This window comes from Oncorhynchus gorbuscha, unplaced genomic scaffold, assembly GCF_021184085.1.
Source record: "Oncorhynchus gorbuscha isolate QuinsamMale2020 ecotype Even-year unplaced genomic scaffold, OgorEven_v1.0 Un_scaffold_10089, whole genome shotgun sequence".
NCBI lineage: Eukaryota > Metazoa > Chordata > Actinopteri > Salmoniformes > Salmonidae > Oncorhynchus > Oncorhynchus gorbuscha.
This window is the reverse complement of record NW_025752919.1, coordinates 1-10,916: the sequence shown is the minus strand read 5'-3', so window position 1 is coordinate 10,916 and position 10,916 is coordinate 1. Positions and strand designations below refer to the sequence as shown.

At 50.8% G+C, this 10,916-nt stretch overlaps 1 long non-coding RNA gene across 1 annotated transcript; it reads right to left on the bottom strand.

Annotated features, from left to right (window-relative positions):
* Positions 1–282: 282 nt before the first annotated feature.
* On the bottom strand, positions 283–9,274 carry LOC124030234. The gene is made up of 3 exons (XR_006837933.1): positions 9,210–9,274; positions 8,908–8,982; positions 283–563 (listed from the first exon to the last, which is right to left on the bottom strand). It is a non-coding gene; the product is annotated as an uncharacterized LOC124030234 (long non-coding RNA).
* Positions 9,275–10,916: the final 1,642 nt, after the last annotated feature.

Sequence of the window (10,916 nt, the reverse complement as noted above, 5' to 3'; positions counted from 1 at the left end):
TAATGAAACCCTAATATGAAACCCTAATGTGAAACCATAATATGAAACCCTAATGTGAAACCCTAATATGAAACCCTAATGAGAAACCCTAATGTAACCCTAATAAAACCCTAATGTGAAACCCCAATGAAACCCTAATGAAACCCTAATGTGAAACCCTAATGAAACCCTAATGAAACCCTAATGAAACCCTAATGTGAAACCCTAATGTGAAACCCTAATGTGAAACCCTAATGAAACCCTAATGAGACCCTAATGACAACTCTACCTGTTTGGTTCCCAGGGAGGGCACTGACATAGAGAGGACACAGCGGACGGGGTGGAGGAGGAGCAACAGCAGGACTACTATACAGCCCCAGGTACTGGACACCACCATCGAGGTAAAGGGCTGGTAGTTCAGACTGTAGACCATCCAGACGTGTAGAAGACCTCCTATCGCTGCACCGATGACGAGACAGAAACAGAAGAGGATGAAGACCTCTAACGTGTTCGCCGGGGAAGGTTTGGAATATACACCCCATTGGAACGTCAACAGGGAAGATAGTCTTCTTTTTAAAGATGATCTATAGATTCAAAACAAAAAACAAAAAAAAGTATTTATTTTTTTGTCATTTCGTTGATCATCTTCTTGGACAGTGTCTTCACCATCCTGGTCTTTTAATTAGATGTTATATTATGATACGACTTAACACATTGGGGCGGGGGTTAGTAACACACTCTACCAGGATATACTTCCACACTCCATGCCCCAGGTGGCAGCACTGAATATAGGATATATAATATGAGATATAAGGTTTTGATGTGTCTGTACTATATCTCGGAGATTGTTGGTGGTTTTTTGGACACAGTTGGGAAGTTTTACACCTCAGTCGAATACATTTAAACTCAGTTTTACACAACTCCTGACATTTCTCATCTCTGTCTTTTGGTCAGTTAGGATCACCAGTTTATTTTAAGAATGTGAAATGTCAGAATAATAGTAGAGAGAATGATTTATTTAAACTTGTATTTCTTTCATCACATTCCCAGTGGGTGAGAAGTTTACATACACTCAGTTATTATTTGGTAGCATTGCCTTTAAATTGTTTAACTTGAGTCAAACGTGTCGGGTAGCCTTCCACAAGCTTCCCACAAGAAGTTGGGTGAATTTTGGCCCATGGTGTAACTGAGTCAGGTTTGTAGGCCTCCTTGCATGCACACACTTTTTCAGTTCTGCCCACAAATCTTCCATAGGATTGAGGTCAGGGCTTTGTGATGGCCACTCCAATACCTTGACTTCATTGTCCTTCAGCCATTTTGTTACAACTTTGGAAGGATGCATGGGGTCATTGTCCATTTGGAAGACCCTTTTGTGACCAAGCTTTAACTTCCTGACTGATGTCTTGAGATGTTGCTTCAATATATCCACATAATTTTCCTACCTCGTGATGCCATCTATTTTGTGAAGTGCACCAGTCCCTCCTGCAACAAAGCACCCCCAACAACATGATGCTGCCACCCCCTGCTTCAAGGTTGGCATGGTGTTCTTTCGGCTTGCAAGTCTCCCTTTTTCCTCCAAACATAATGATGGTCATGATGGCCAAACAGTTATATTTTTTTTTTTTCAGACCAGAGGACATTTCTCCAAAAGGATCTTTGTCCCCATATGTGCAGTTGTAAGCTGTAGTCTGGCTGCCTTATGGCGGTTTTGGAGCAGTGGCTTCTTTCCTGTTTAGCGGCCTTCAGGTTATGTCAATATAGGACTTTATATTGTGGATATAGATAGTTTTGTACCTGTTTCCTCCAGCATCTTCAATAAGGTCCTTTACTGCTGTTCTGGGATTGATTTTGCACTTTCGCACGAAAGTACTTTCATCTTTAGGAGACAGAACACATCTCCTTCCTGAGCGGTATGATCTATTGTGTATTTCCATGGTGTTTATACTTGCGTACTATTGTTTGTACAGATGAACGTGGGTCCTTCAGGACATTGCCCCAAAGATGAACCAGACCTGTGGAAATCTACCCAAAAAAAATCTGAGGTCTTGGCTAAATTTCTTTCGATTTTCCAATGATGTCAAGCAAAGAGGCACTGAGTTTGAGGTAGACCTTGAAATACATCCACAGGTACTCCTCCAATTGACTCAAATTATTGAAATTATCCCATCTGAAACTTCTAAAGCCATGACATAATTTTCTGGAAATTTCCATGCTGTTTAAAGGCACAGACAACTTAGTGTATGTACACTTCTGACCCACTTGAATTGTGATACAGTGAATGATAAGTGAAATAATCTGTCTGTAAACAATTGTTGGGAAAATAACTTGTGTCATGCACAAAGTAGATGTCCTAACCGACTTGCCAAAACTATAGTTTGTTAACAAGATCATTTGTGGAGTGGTTGAAAAACGAGTTTTAATAACTCAAACCTAAGTGTATGTAAACTTCCAACTTCAACTGTATTTAAGTCCTTTTTTTTGTTGGCACAAAACCTCCCCTTCATTTGTATTGGTTACCCCCCCTTGTATTGGTTACCCCCCCTTGTATTGGCTACCCCCTTGTATTGGTTACCCTTGTATTGGTTACCTCATAGACGAGCTCTCAGGACACTTGGTTTTTCTGTTTCGTCACTATCTGAACAAATAATAATCCACTTTGACTGGCCGACCCAGTGGTCAAGAAGGAGCTGGCCCTGGAAGGTAAGCTGGCCCTGGAAGGTAAGGTGGCCCTGGAAGGTAAGGTGGCCCTGGAAGGTAAGCTGGCCCTGGAAGGTAGGTGGCCTGGAAGGTAAGCTGGCCCTGGAAGGTAAGGTGGTCAAGAAGGAGCTGGCCCTGGAAGGTAAGCTGGCCCTGGAAGGTAAGCTGGCCCTGGAAGGTAAGGTGGTCAAGAAGGAGCTGGCCCTGGAAGGTAAGCTGGCCCTGGAAGGTAAGCTGGCCCTGGAAGGTAAGGTGGCCCTGGAAGGTAAGGTGGCCCTGGAAGGTAAGCTGGCCCTGGAAGGTAAGCTGGCCCTGGAAGGTAAGCTGGCCCTGGAAGGTAAGGTGGCCCTGGAAGGTAAGGTGGCCCTGAAGGTAAGCTGGCCCTGGAAGGTAAGGTGGCCCTGGAAGGTAAGGTGGCCCTGGAAGGTAAGCTGGCCCTGGAAGGTAAGCTGGCCCTGGAAGGTAAGGTGGCCCTGGAAGGTAAGGTGGCCCTGGAAGGTAAGCTGGCCCTGGAAGGTAAGTGGCCCTGGAAGGTAAGCTGGCCCTGGAAGGGTAAGCTGGCCCTGGAAGGTAAGCTGGCCCTGGAAGGTAAGGTGGCCCTGGAAGGTAAGCTGGCCCTGGAAGGTAAAGTGGCCCTGAAGGTAAGGTGGCCCTGAAGGTAAGGTGGCCCTGGAAGGTAAGCTGGCCCTGGAAGGTAAGGTGGCCCTGGAAGGTAAGCTGGTCCTGAAGCCCTGAAGGTAAGCTGGCCCTGGAAGGTAAGGTGGCCCTGGAAGGTAAGCTGGCCCTGGAAGGTAAGGTGGTCAAGAAGGAGCTGGCCCTGGAAGGTAAGCTGGCCCTGGAAGGTAAGCTGGCCCTGGAAGGTAAGGTGGTCAAGAAGGAGCTGGCCCTGGAAGGTAAGCTGGCCCTGGAAGGTAAGCTGGCCCTGGAAGGTAAGGTGGCCCTGGAAGGTAAGCTGGCCCTGGAAGGTAAGCTGGCCCTGGAAGGTAAGGTGGCCCTGGAAGGTAAGGTGGCCCTGGAAGGTAAGGTGGTCAAGAAGGAGCTGGCCCTGGAAGGTAAGCTGGCCCTGGAAGGTAAGCTGGCCCTGGAAGGTAAGCTGGCCCTGGAAGGTAAGGTGGCCTGGAAGGTAAGCTGGCCCTGGAAGGTAAGGTGGCCCTGGAAGGTAAGCTGGCCCTGGAAGGTAAAGGGTGGCCCTGGAAGGTAGGTGGCCTGGAAGGTAAGGTGGCCCTGGAAGGTAAGCTGGCCCTGGAAGGTAAGCTGGCCCTGGAAGGTAAAGGTGGCCCTGGAAGGTAAGGTGGCCTGGAAGGTAAGCTGGCCCTGGAAGGTAAGCTGGCCCTGGAAGGTAAGGTGGCCCTGGAAGGTAAGCTGGCCCTGGAAGGTAAAGTGGCCCTGGAAGGTAAGGTGGCCTGGAAGGTAAGCTGGCCCTGGAAGGTAGCTGGCCCTGGAAGGTAAGCTGGCCCTGGAAGGTAAGCTGGCCCTGGAAGGTAAGGTGGCCCTGGAAGGTAAGGTGGCCCTGGAAGGTAAGCTGGCCCTGGAAGGTAAGGTGGCCCTGGAAGGTAAGGTGGCCCTGGAAGGTAAGCTGGCCCTGGAAGGTAAGGTGGCCCTGGAAGGTAAGGTGGCCCTGGAAGGTAAGCTGGCCCTGGAAGGTAAGGTGGCCCTGGAAGGTAAGGTGGCCCTGGAAGGTAAGGTGGCCCTGGAAGGTAAGCTGGCCCTGGAAGGTAAGCTGGCCCTGGAAGGTAAGCTGGCCCTGGAAGGTAAGGTGGCCCTGGAAGGTAAGGTGGCCCTGGAAGGTAAGCTGGCCCTGGAAGGTAAGCTGGCCCTGGAAGGTAAGGTGGCCCTGGAAGGTAAGCTGGCCCTGGAAGGTAAGCTGGCCCTGGAAGGTAAGCTGGCCCTGGAAGGTAAGGTGGCCCTGGAAGGTAAGCTGGCCCTGGAAGGTAGCTGGCCCTGGAAGGTAAGGTGGCCCTGGAAGGTAAGGTGGCCCTGGAAGGTAAGCTGGCCCTGGAAGGTAAGGTGGTCAAGAAGGAGCTGGCCCTGGAAGGTAAGCTGGCCCTGGAAGGTAAGCTGGCCCTGGAAGGTAAGGTGGTCAAGAAGGAGCTGGCCCTGGAAGGTAAGCTGGCCCTGGAAGGTAAGGTGGTCAAGAAGGAGCTGGCCCTGGAAGGTAAGCTGGCCCTGGAAGGTAAGCTGGCCCTGGAAGGTAAGCTGGCCCTGGAAGGTAAGGTGGCCCTGGAAGGTAAGCTGGCCCTGGAAGGTAAGGTGGTCAAGAAGGAGCTGGCCCTGGAAGGTAAGCTGGCCCTGGAAGGTAAGCTGGCCCTGGAAGGTAAGGTGGCCTGGAAGGTAAGGTGGCCCTGGAAGGTGAGGTGGCCCTGGAAGGTAAGCTGGCCCTGGAAGGTAAGGTGGCCTGGAAGGTAAGGTGGCCCTGGAAGGTAAGCTGGCCCTGGAAGGTAAAGTGGCCCTGGAAGGTAAGCTGGCCCTGGAAGAAGCTGGCCCTGGAAGGTAAGCTGGCCCTGGTAGGTAAGGTGGCCCTGGAAGGTAAGCTGGCCCTGGAAGGTGAGGTGGCCCTGGAAGGTAAGCTGGCCCTGGAAGGTAAGGTGGCCCTGGAAGGTAAGGTGGCCCTGGAAGGTAAGCTGGCCCTGGAAGGTAAAGTGGCCCTGGAAGGTAAGCTGGCCTGGAAGATAAGCTGGCCCTGGAAGGTAAGCTGGCCCTGGAAGGTAAGCTGGCCCTGGAAGGTAAGCTGGCCCTGGAAGGTAAGGTGGCCCTGGAAGGTAAGGTGGCCCTGGAAGGTAAGGTGGCCCTGGAAGGTAAGCTGGCCCTGGAAGGTAAGGTGGCCCTGGAAGGTAAGCTGGCCCTGGAAGGTAAAGTGGCCCTGGAAGGTAAGGTGGCCCTGGAAGGTAAGGTGGCCCTGGAAGGTAAGCTGGCCCTGGAAGGTAAGCTGGCCCTGGAAGGTAAGCTGGCCCTGGAAGGTAAGGTGGCCCTGTAAGGTAAGCTGGCCCTGGAAGGTAAGGTGGCCCTGGAAGGTAAGGTGGCCCTGGAAGGTAAGGTGGCCCTGGAAGGTAAGCTGGCCCTGGAAGGTAAGGTGGCCCTGGAAGGTAAGGTGGCCCTGGAAGGTAAGGTGGCCCTGGAAGGTAAGCTGGCCCTGGAAGGTAAGCTGGCCCTGGAAGGTAAGCTGGCCCTGGAAGGTAAGGTGGCCCTGGAAGGTAAGCTGGCCCTGGAAGGTAAAGTGGCCCTGGAAGGTAAGGTGGCCCTGGAAGGTAAGGTGGCCCTGGAAGGTAAGCTGGCCCTGGAAGGTAAGGTGGCCCTGGAAGGTAAGCTGGCCCTGGAAGGTAAGTGGCCCTGGAAGGTAAGCTGGCCCTGGAAGGTAAGGTGGCCCTGGAAGGTAAGCTGGCCCTGGAAGGTAAGGTGGTCAAGAAGGAGCTGGCCCTGGAAGGTAAGCTGGCCCTGGAAGGTAAGCTGGCCCTGGAAGGTAAGGTGGCCCTGGAAGGTAAGGTGGCCCTGGAAGGTAAGCTGGCCCTGGAAGGTAAGCTGGCCCTGGAAGGTAAGGTGGCCCTGGAAGGTAAGCTGGCCCTGGAAGGTAAAGCTGGCCCTGGAAGGTAAGCTGGCCCTGGAAGGTAAGCTGGCCCTGGAAGGTAAGCTGGCCCTGGTAGGTAAGGTGGCCCTGGAAGGTAAGCTGGCCCTGGAAGGTGAGGTGGCCCTGGAAGGTAAGCTGGCCCTGGAAGGTAAGGTGGCCCTGGAAGGTAAGGTGGCCCTGGAAGGTAAGCTGGCCCTGGAAGGTAAAGTGGCCCTGGAAGGTAAGCTGGCCCTGGAAGATAAGCTGGCCCTGGAAGGTAAGCTGGCCCTGGAAGGTAAGGTGGCCCTGGAAGGTAAGCTGGCCCTGGAAGGTAAAGTGGCCCTGGAAGGTAAGGTGGCCCTGGAAGGTAAGGTGGCCCTGGAAGGTAAGCTGGCCCTGGAAGGTAAGGTGGCCCTGGAAGGTAAGCTGGCCCTGGAAGGTAAAGTGGCCCTGGAAGGTAAGCTGGCCCTGGAAGGTAAGGTGGCCCTGGAAGGTAAGCTGGCCCTGGAAGGTAAGCTGGCCCTGGAAGGTAAGGTGGCCCTGGAAGGTAAGGTGGCCCTGTAAGGTAAGCTGGCCCTGGAAGGTAAGGTGGCCCTGGAAGGTAAGGTGGCCCTGGAAGGTAAGGTGGCCCTGGAAGGTAAGCTGGCCCTGGAAGGTAAGGTGGCCCTGGAAGGTAAGGTGGCCCTGGAAGGTAAGCTGACCCTGGAAGGTAAGGTGGCCCTGGAAGGTAAGCTGGCCCTGGAAGGTAAAGTGGTCAAGAAGGAGCTGGCCCTGGAAGGTAAGCTGGCCCTGGAAGGTAAGCTGGCCCTGGAAGGTAAGGTGGCCCTGGAAGGTAAGGTGGCCCTGGAAGGTAAGCTGGCCCTGGAAGGTAAGCTGGCCCTGGAAGGTAAGCTGGCCCTGGAAGGTAAGCTGGCCCTGGAAGGTAAGCTGGCCCTGGAAGGTGAGGTGGCCCTGGAAGGTAAGGTGGTCAAGAAGGAGCTGGCCCTGGAAGGTAAGGTGGCCCTGGAAGTTAAGGTGGCCCTGGAAGTTAAGGTGGCCCTGGAAGGTAAGGTGGCCCTGGAAGTTAAGGTGGCCCTGGAAGTTAAGGTGGCCCTGGAAGGTAAGGTGTCCTGAAGGTCCTAAGGTGGCCCTGAAGGTAGTTCCTGAAGGTGGCCTGAAGGTAGGTGGCCCCAGAAGTTAAGGTGGCGGAAGGTAAGGTGGCCTGGAAGGTAAGGTGGTCAAGATAAGGAGCCTGGGTGGCCCCGGAAGGTAAGGTGGCCTAAGGTGAAGGTAAGGTGGCGGAAGGTAAGCTGGCCCCGGAAGGTAAGCTGGCCCTAAGGTAGCCACGGAAGGTAAGGTCCTGAAGGTAGCGGAAGGTAAGGTGGCCCCGGAAGGTAAGGTGGCGGAAGGTAAGGTGGCCCTGGAAGGTAAGGTGGCCCTGGAAGGTAAGGTGGCCCTGGAAGGTAAGGTGGTCAAGAAGGAGCTGGCCCTGGAAGGTAAGCTGGCCCTGGAAGGTAAGCTGGCCCTGGAAGGTAAGGTGGCCCTGGAAGGTAAGGTGGCCCTGGAAGGTAAGGTGGCCCTGGAAGGTAAGCTGGCCCTGGAAGGTAAGCTGGCCCTGGAAGGTAAGGTGGCCCTGGAAGGTAAGGTGGCCCTGGAAGGTAAGGTGGCCCTGGAAGGTAAGCTGGCCCTGGAAGGTAAGATGGCCCCCCTGGAAGGTAAGGTGGCCCTGGAAGGTAAGGTGGCCCCGGAAGGTAAGCTGGCCCCGGAAGTTAAGCTGGCCCCGGAAGGTAAGGTGGCCCCGGAAGGTAAGGTGGCCCTGGAAGGTAAGGTGGCCCTGGAAGGTAAGGTGGCCCTGGAAGGTAAGCTGGCCCTGGAAGGTAAGGTGGCTCGCTCCTTGGTCCATCCACGTACATTCAACACCTGGTTGCTCTTACTTCTCATTTTAATGTGTCAAATCAGGTTACACACAGTGAACTGGGCCTAAGACCCCTCGACCCCTCGACCCCTCGACCCCTCGACCACTCGAGAGCAATAATATTAGCAGTCTGGTTAATCGGTTTTGTAACAATTACATGAAACATATATAATGGTAAAAAATGTATACACTGTATAACAGACCTGGGTTCAAATACTATTTAAATTATTTCCATTTCTTTCACATACATTTAAATTCAGCAATCAGATATTTTCTAGTTGAAAATAAAAGCAGTTGAATATTGGAATGTATTTGGGAGAGTATTGGGATGTATTTGATAATACTCAATGCTCAATTATTTTCAAATACAAATAAATACCCCCATGCATTTGAACCCACGTCCTAGGAGTATTTAAAATAATGTATTTGCAAATAAGCACTTGAAAATATTTTCAAATTGTAGACGACTTTGAGGAAATAATTTTCAAATAATTTAAAGTATTTCCAATAAAAGTAGTTCATTTTGTCCACATTTATTTGATAATAATCAAATAAACAGAAAGTATTTATTTCCATAACAAATAATCACATCCAGGTTATAATAATAATAATATATAATAATAATAATATATGCCATTTAGCAGACGCTTTTATCCAAAGCGACTTACAGTCATGTGTGCATACATTCTACGTATGGGTGGTCCCGGGGATCGAACCCACTACCCTGGCGTTACAAGCGCCATGCTCTACCAACTGAGCTACAGAAGGACCAGGTTGACTCAGGTGTGATTATTACCTCTGGACTCACAGGAATCCTGAGGCTCGGTGTGGACCGCTGGAGACAGCCTCCATGAGGTATGGACTTCAATGACTGGGATTGAATCAACAACAACATAATGGGTGAAATATTCACAAATTGGTACAATTTTTTTTATTTTTTATTAAAAAATAAAAATAAACAAGTAAATGTAAATTTTGAACTATGGTGTTTTCTGTGTTTTAAATAAAACAGAATTGGTTCGGCCAATATAACATTTTAACAATTAGTTCTGCTATTATGTCTACAGATATTCATATAAATTCTAGTTTATAACATACCTTCAGTTCTCTGGCACAGTGCTGTGTTGAGTGTAGAATCTATGAATCATAGTTTATAACCTACCTTCAGTTCTCTGGCACAGTGCTGTGTTACGTAGAAATGCCCTTGTAGTCCAACTCAGGAGACCGATAGATTTATGTACAGCCCTGAGGGGTTCTCTTTTTCTGGCCGTGGGCAGGCTGAAACACTTACGTAATATGTTGATAAATACAGGGTCTGAAAAGCATTCATTTCTATCGTGTTGAAATGGAACTTCAGATGTCCTGTGTGTCAGACATTAACTGGTATGACTGTGTAATAAGGCAGTAGTAGAAAGCCAGCACTCAGGCTAGAATGAAAGACTGCCGTAGAAAGCCTGTACGAGGGGTTAGTGCTCAGGCTAGAATGAACGACGGCCGTAGAAAGCCTGTACGAGGTTAGCGCTCAGGCTAGAATGAAAGGCGGCGTAGAGATTTTGAGGTTAGCACTCAGCTAGAATGAAAGACGGCCGTAGAAAGCCAGTACGAGGTTAGCGCTCAGGCTAGAATGAAAGACGGGCCGTAGAAAGCCAGTACGAGGGTTAGTGCTCAGGCTAGAATGAAAGCGGCCGTAGAGATTTTGAGGGTTAGCGCTCAGGCTAGAATGGCGCTGGTGCGTGGGAGAGAGCTCAAAAAAAGTACTCACACAAAACCATGACAAGAAATAACACAAAATGTTAAAAGTGTAAGGGACTGCTGATGTGTGTGGACAACACTTTATTTTTCTTTATTTTACGAGGCAAGTCAGTTAGAACAAATTCTTGCTTTATCTTCAATGACGGCCTAGGAACAGTGGGTTAACTGCCTGTTCAGGGGCAGAACGACAGATTTTGTACCTTGTCAGCTCGGGGGATTTAGACTTGCAACCTTTCAGTTACTAGTCAATGCTCTAACCACTAGAGTTACCCTGCCGCCCCTACCAAAAACATACAAAGTCAATTCCTCATTAACCCCTTGGGGAAGTAGGGTTTTAAGTGGAAGAGCCATCCATACCATCTGGAGAAGGAACTCATCCCTACCATCTGGAGAAGGAACTCATCCCTACCATCTGTAGAAGGAACTCATCCCTACCATCTGGAGATGGCACTCATCCGTACCATCTGAAGAAGGAACTCATCCCTACCATCTAGAGAAGGAACTCATCCGCACCATCTGGAGAAGGAACTCATCCGTACCATCTAGAGAAGGAACTCATCCCTACCATCTGGAGAAGGAACTCATCTGCACCATCTGGAGCAGGTTGAATCCAATCCCACTCATCTTGGAGAAGGAACTCATCCCTACCATCTGGAGAAGGAACTCATCCCTACCATCTAGAGAAGGAACTCATCCCTACCATCTGGAGAAGGAACTCATCCCTACCATCTGGAGATGGCACTCATCCGTACCATCTGGAGAAGGAACTCATCCGTACCATCTAGAGAAGGAACTCATCCCTACCATCTGGAGAAGGAACTCATCCGTACCATCTGCAGAAGGAACTCATCCCTACCATCTGGAGAAGGAACTCATCCCTACCATCTGGAGAAGGAACTCATCCCTACCATCTAGAGAAGGAACTCATCCGTACCATCTGGAGAAGGCACTCATCCGTACCATCTGGAGAAGGAACTCATCCCTACCATCTGGAGAAGGAACTCATCCCTACCATCTGGAGAAGGAACTCATCCATACCATCTGGAGAAGGAA